This window comes from Carya illinoinensis, chromosome 15 (genome assembly GCF_018687715.1).
Source record: "Carya illinoinensis cultivar Pawnee chromosome 15, C.illinoinensisPawnee_v1, whole genome shotgun sequence".
Lineage (NCBI taxonomy): Eukaryota > Viridiplantae > Streptophyta > Magnoliopsida > Fagales > Juglandaceae > Carya > Carya illinoinensis.
The window spans coordinates 27,142,786-27,148,829 of record NC_056766.1 but is presented as its reverse complement, the minus strand read 5'-3'; positions in this window follow the sequence as shown (position 1 = coordinate 27,148,829).

Genomic DNA, 6,044 nt, shown 5'->3' with positions numbered 1-6,044 from the left:
CCAATTTTCCCCAATGCTTCACACTTTTTATTTTTTATTTTTTTTTTGGGCTTTTTATGGGGGAAAATAGTACCCCTTTTTTTTTATAATTTTTTTTATAAAGAAAGTTGTTTGTTGTCAACAATATTTGACAAAAATTTCTAGCGAGACATAAACGTTTGCCAAGTGTGGAAACCCTCTTTGATCTTGCTCAATTTGGTTAATCAGATTAAAAAGGTTTTGCTTAGATAGCATGATCTTACATCTTGATTTCCTTCATAAATCCATCTAATGGTTCCTCTTTATGCCAAGTGTCTAATACTATTCACTATGTGTGGCTAATATCTTGCCAAGTATCCAAATAAAACTTCTCTAACCTAATTTGGACATTCCACACTGTGATTTTGAAAACACTGCACTTAGTATGCTTATCGAGGTTACTATTCACTCCAAAAAAAATGCATAATAAACTTAGTACTGAAAATCCTAAATATTCATATATAACTTAGTGAAAATCGTTTACCATGACTCAACCCCGAAGTACTCCTAAAAATAAATTCACAATTTCAAATAGGCCTTTCGTCCAAAATTATGAAAATGAGTTATTGCGCCATAAAATCCTAAATATTCAACTGAGTCTAGTGACGCAGACCATAACATATTCTAACACTTATAACTACCTCAAACAATTGAAATCGCATTTCTGGCATCATAGTGAGTGATAACACTGATTATGTTGACAAACTAAAACCTTTGCGATTAGCCGATTCGTGAAAACTTACGGAGTTTTCATGAGGTTCCTCAAGTCTATAGAAATTCTACCATTGAATTTTTAGTAGGCTGTTACAACTCTGCTTTCAAACTTCGAATCAACTGAAAATCTTGCCCAACTATCAACATATCATTTACATATAATAGAAGAGTAATGGATTTACCATCAAGGAACCTTCTAACATACTCACAATGATCTGCCTCTATTTTGGTATATCCATGACCCATCATGAATGACTCAAACTTCTTATACAACTGCCTTGGAGCCTTCTTCAACCCATATAAAATATTTTTCAATTTGCAAACCATGTGCTCCTTCCCTTTAATTTCAAATTGTTCTAGTTGAACCATGTAGATCTCTTCCTCCAAGTCACCATGGGGAAAAGAATTCTTTACATCTAATTTCTCAAGCTCAAGATCCAAGCTAGCTACAAGACCCAACACAACTCGAATGGAACTCACCTTGACAACCGGAGAGAATATTTCATCAAAATCTATTCCCTTCTTTTGATTGAAGCCTTCTACCACCAAGCTTTGTGTTTTACTAGGGTTCCACCATCACTCTTATGCTTGAACACCCATTTTTTTCCTAAAGCCTTTTTGCCTTTAGGGAGTTTCACTAACTCATAAGTGTCATTCTTGTGTAAAGAATTCATCTCCCTGCATAGCATTCATCCACTTCTACTGTTCCTTATGAGTTTTCACTTCTTGAAAGCTTTTTGGCTCCCCCTAATTAGTAATCAAAATATAATCTGACTCAGGATATCTAGTTGATGGATGATGCTCCCTCGTAGACCTTTTAACTTGAGGTTCTGGAGGAGTAGATTGATCCCCCTGCTCAATACCCTTTGCGCCAACTACATCATTCTCATCAACTGTTGTTGGCTCATCATTTTGATCTTCAACTTGTATCTCTTCCCCATTAGTAGCATTCTCTGGAGACAAAGAAATAGGTGTGAGATCAGAAACACCTTCAGCTGCTTGTCTTGGCTTCTCTACTTTCTCAAAGCTTGCCAACGTTTGATTTTCTATGAAAACCACATCTCTACTTCTAATGATTTTCTTCTTCTATGGAACCCACTACTTGTAGAAAAATTTTGCATCTCCATAGCCAACAAATATGCAAGGAGTGGCCTTGCATATTTGTTGTTCCTTAGACACATGCAAATGCCTTGCACCCAAATATCTTCAAGTGAGAGTAAGACACATCCTTTCCAGTCCACACTTGTTTTGGAACCTCGAACCCCAAAGGAACTGATGGAGACCCATTGATTAGGTAGCATGCAGTACGAACAACTTCACCCCAAAATGACCTAATCAATCTTGCCATCTTCATCATGCATTTGACCTTCTCTAAAATAGTGTGGTTGATTCTCTCTGCCACACCATTATGTTGTGGGATACCTGAAACTGTCTTTTCACATCTAATGCCATGTTTTGAGCAATACTCCTTAAACTCATTAGACATGTACTCACCTCCATTATCAGTATGAAGACACTTCAAAGATCTTCCAGTTTCTCTTTCTACCATAGCATGGAACTTCTTGAAATGTTGGAATACCTGATCTTTTGTTTTCAAAATATACACCCACAACTTTCTTGAAGCATCATCAATAAGAGTAACAAAATACTTATTTCCACCTAAGAACTCCACTTCAATGGGACCACATACATCAGAATAATTTAAATCCAACACATTTTGTTTTCTACTAGAGGTTTTCTGAACAGAAATTCTATGATGCTTATTGAGGAGACAATAATCACAGGGATTGTGACGCCCCCAAATTCTGCTTGGGATTGGACGGACATTTGAAGCGTCGAGACATGCAACACAAGGTTACCTGCCCCCATTCATGACACATAAGATGCAATGTTCCTAACATGTATCTAACATTATGCAATATTCGTAGCGGATAAATTTTTTTCTTTAGCAATACTATGCACCAAACTGAAAATATCCCAAATGCTTAAAACATACTTCATACATAAAGACCCATTGAACAACTATGATCACAACATTAGTCCAAAATGGCTATGATCCAAAAGAGTACTGGAGATGCAACTCTATAGTACAAGTAGTAATTTAAGTTAACTACTATATTAACATTGATGTCGCACCCTCGCTCAATCGACTGTGTCTAGCTGGTCAGCTCCTGATTGTCCTTCCAGTCCTGTAACAAGATCTACCATTCGGGGGGAATAGTAGTTGGGACTACCACAGTGAGATTTGATTACAAATCTCAGCAAGTTAACAAAAAACTTCCACACAGGCTAATGATGTATGCATGGCAGTAAAAGCATGAATGCATAATCAAATTCATAAGCGATCATAGCATAACTTGACATATAGAATAGCATAACTTATATAACTTAAATTGAAACGTGTACTGAACTTGACTTGACATGAACTTGATTTGAAACTTGACTTAACATGAACTTGCTCTGAAACTTGACTTAACATGAACTCGCTCTGAAACTTGACATAACATGAACTTGATCTAAAGCTTATTCTTTAACTGCTTAAATACATACTCCACAGTTGTTGTGGCCCCATGTATTTTACGTGTCACAATTGTTGTGTCTCACGTAGTGTATGCGTCACAATTACTGTGACCCCATACTTCGTGTGCCATAGTTGTTGTGGATCTCACGAAACTGAATGTAACTCAACTTCTTGATATGAACTTGAACTTGAACTGAAACTTAACTTATCATAAACTTGATCTGACTTATTTACTTAACATGACCTTGGACTTCAATTCTAACAATCAAAATGATTCCGTCAGTCGTTTTGTCAGGAATAGTGAATAATCAGAATGATTTCATCCAACATATTCTATCAGAGATACTCAGACAATCAGAATGATTACATCATGAGTATTTTAAAACACGTACCCTAGCAATTAGAATGATTACACCAGGAGTACCTAGTAATACTCTGATAATCAGAATGATTCCATCACGAGTATTTTAAAACACATACACTAGCAATCAGAATGATTACACTAGGAGTACCTAGTAATACTCTAACAATCAGAATGATTTCATCACGAGTATTTTAAATAAGATACCCTAACAATCAAAATGATTATGCCAGGATTATCCACATAACTGAACTTGAACTAAATTCTGACAATCAAAATGATTTCGCCAAAAGTACATTGCGTGAAATACAAAAGGAGATGCTCGGACAATCATAATGATTATATCACGAGTATCCTAGACATAACAAACTTGAACTTAACTCAAAACACATGACGTACTTGAGATAGAAACATTTTGTAGCATGACATAACATGTAATAGACAACATATTTAACATGACATACTTGCAACGGTGAATATTACATGACCTGACATACATGTAATAGATGGCATACTTAACATGACGTACTTGTAATGTATAACAATACATGACAAAATATCTTGTGTAGCATATGAATAACTCGTGACAGACTAAATTCTATGTAATAGACAAATATGTGATAACTTGACATGACATGGCATATATGATAACACATATACATATGGTGTAGTTCCTTTACTTAGCATACATACACAGTAAACTGCTAATAAGTTAAAAAGCTAACTTACATCGATCTCCGCGTTTCTTATGAAAGCTCAAGCGCGATCACGAGGAACTGTAATTAGTGATTCTAAAAGTTAGAACTAAATCCCTAATAATTTGAAATACGGAAAAATACTAACTTAAGAGTAAAATTTCTATTTTACCTTCTACATGTGGGAAAATGACCATTTTAGCCCTAACTTAAGGATTTTGCATGCTAACTCCAAAAGTCACCAAAATTTACATGCCTCATGTAAATTTTATCCTAAACTCAAATATCAATTTAGAAAAATTTAAAACTAATCATAACTATTAAAACTCCATAGGACCGAAATTCCCATATGCTATTTCCATTGACTTTTGTTTCTAACTTGTTTTGATCAATCTTTTGATCTATGACTTATAAAGATGTGATCTTTAAACCAAACCATCACATGATTTAAAAAGATGTCCTAAAATATATATATATATATATATAAGCTTCTAATTCAAGATCAGATGGCTAAACATTAACCAAAACCTAAATTGAGCCAAGAACATCCACACTTTGGCCTATCCGAATATCTTTTTGCATAACATTTCATATCTTTGAAACTAACATCAAATATCTTCAAAATAATATTCTAACATGTACATAAGAGGCTTAGGATCCTCCAATAAAATTATCAAAGCCATTGGAATAGGTTTAAACCACCAAAGATTTAAACTTTCTCAAAACAGAAACTGTTTTTCCTCTTCTTATTTCTAAGTTTCTAGATCTAAGAAAATATTTCATCAAAACCTTTAATCATGCAAAAATTCCTCAAAAAATAATCATATACACATGTTAAAAATACTTCATAAAAATTTCGGACCAAGATCTATCCATTAGCTTGGTCAAAAACTCCAAAATACAACATATTCTCCAGTTTATCGCCTAGAATGACCTTTCTAGAGTTTAAACAATATTTCAATGACCAAATGATCTTAAAATGGGACAAATAAGATATAAAAGTAAACTAGACTAAAAAAGGAACAACTTTTATGAATGAAACTTTATGATAAAACACTTAAAAAAGCTTTGAAATAGGCGTGCAAAAGAACACGTAAAAGCTGTCCGAGAGAGTGTTTGGTGTTCTTTCAATGAAAAGTGTAAAGGAAGATGATTTTGTGGGGAGTGGGCTGGAGATATTTTTGCACAAGATATGAAAGAGGATGAGGTTGAAGTGAGGCTTGAGTGTTGGCCTTTCTTACCCAAACAAAATCCACAAATAATCATCCCAAGATATTTTCTAATGGTGGAGTGTAGACTTGGAAGAGTGAGATGGCTCTTTGACTTTTCCCTTCTAGAACCTTCTAGACCCTCTTGAAGACATCTGATTAGCCATGTGGGGGATGAGTTTACTTGGCCAAAATCAATGCTAGCCCAATTTCGTGGGCCTTAATGGGCCTAAATCGAATGGGCCTCAATTTGGAATTTTAAGAGGGTTTGGGTTGCTATCAAGCCCAAATCCAATTTCTCTTGATCCAATTGTCTAATACTATGCATCATGTGTGGCTAAGATCTTTCCATATGTCCAATTAAAACTTCTCTAACTTAATTTGGACATTCCACACTGTGATTTTGAAACTATTGCACTTGGTGCGCTTATCGATGTTACTATTTACTTCAGAAAAGTGTATGATAAACTTGGTATCGAAAAATTCTAAATATTCATATGAAGCTACAGTGAAAATCGTTTACCAAA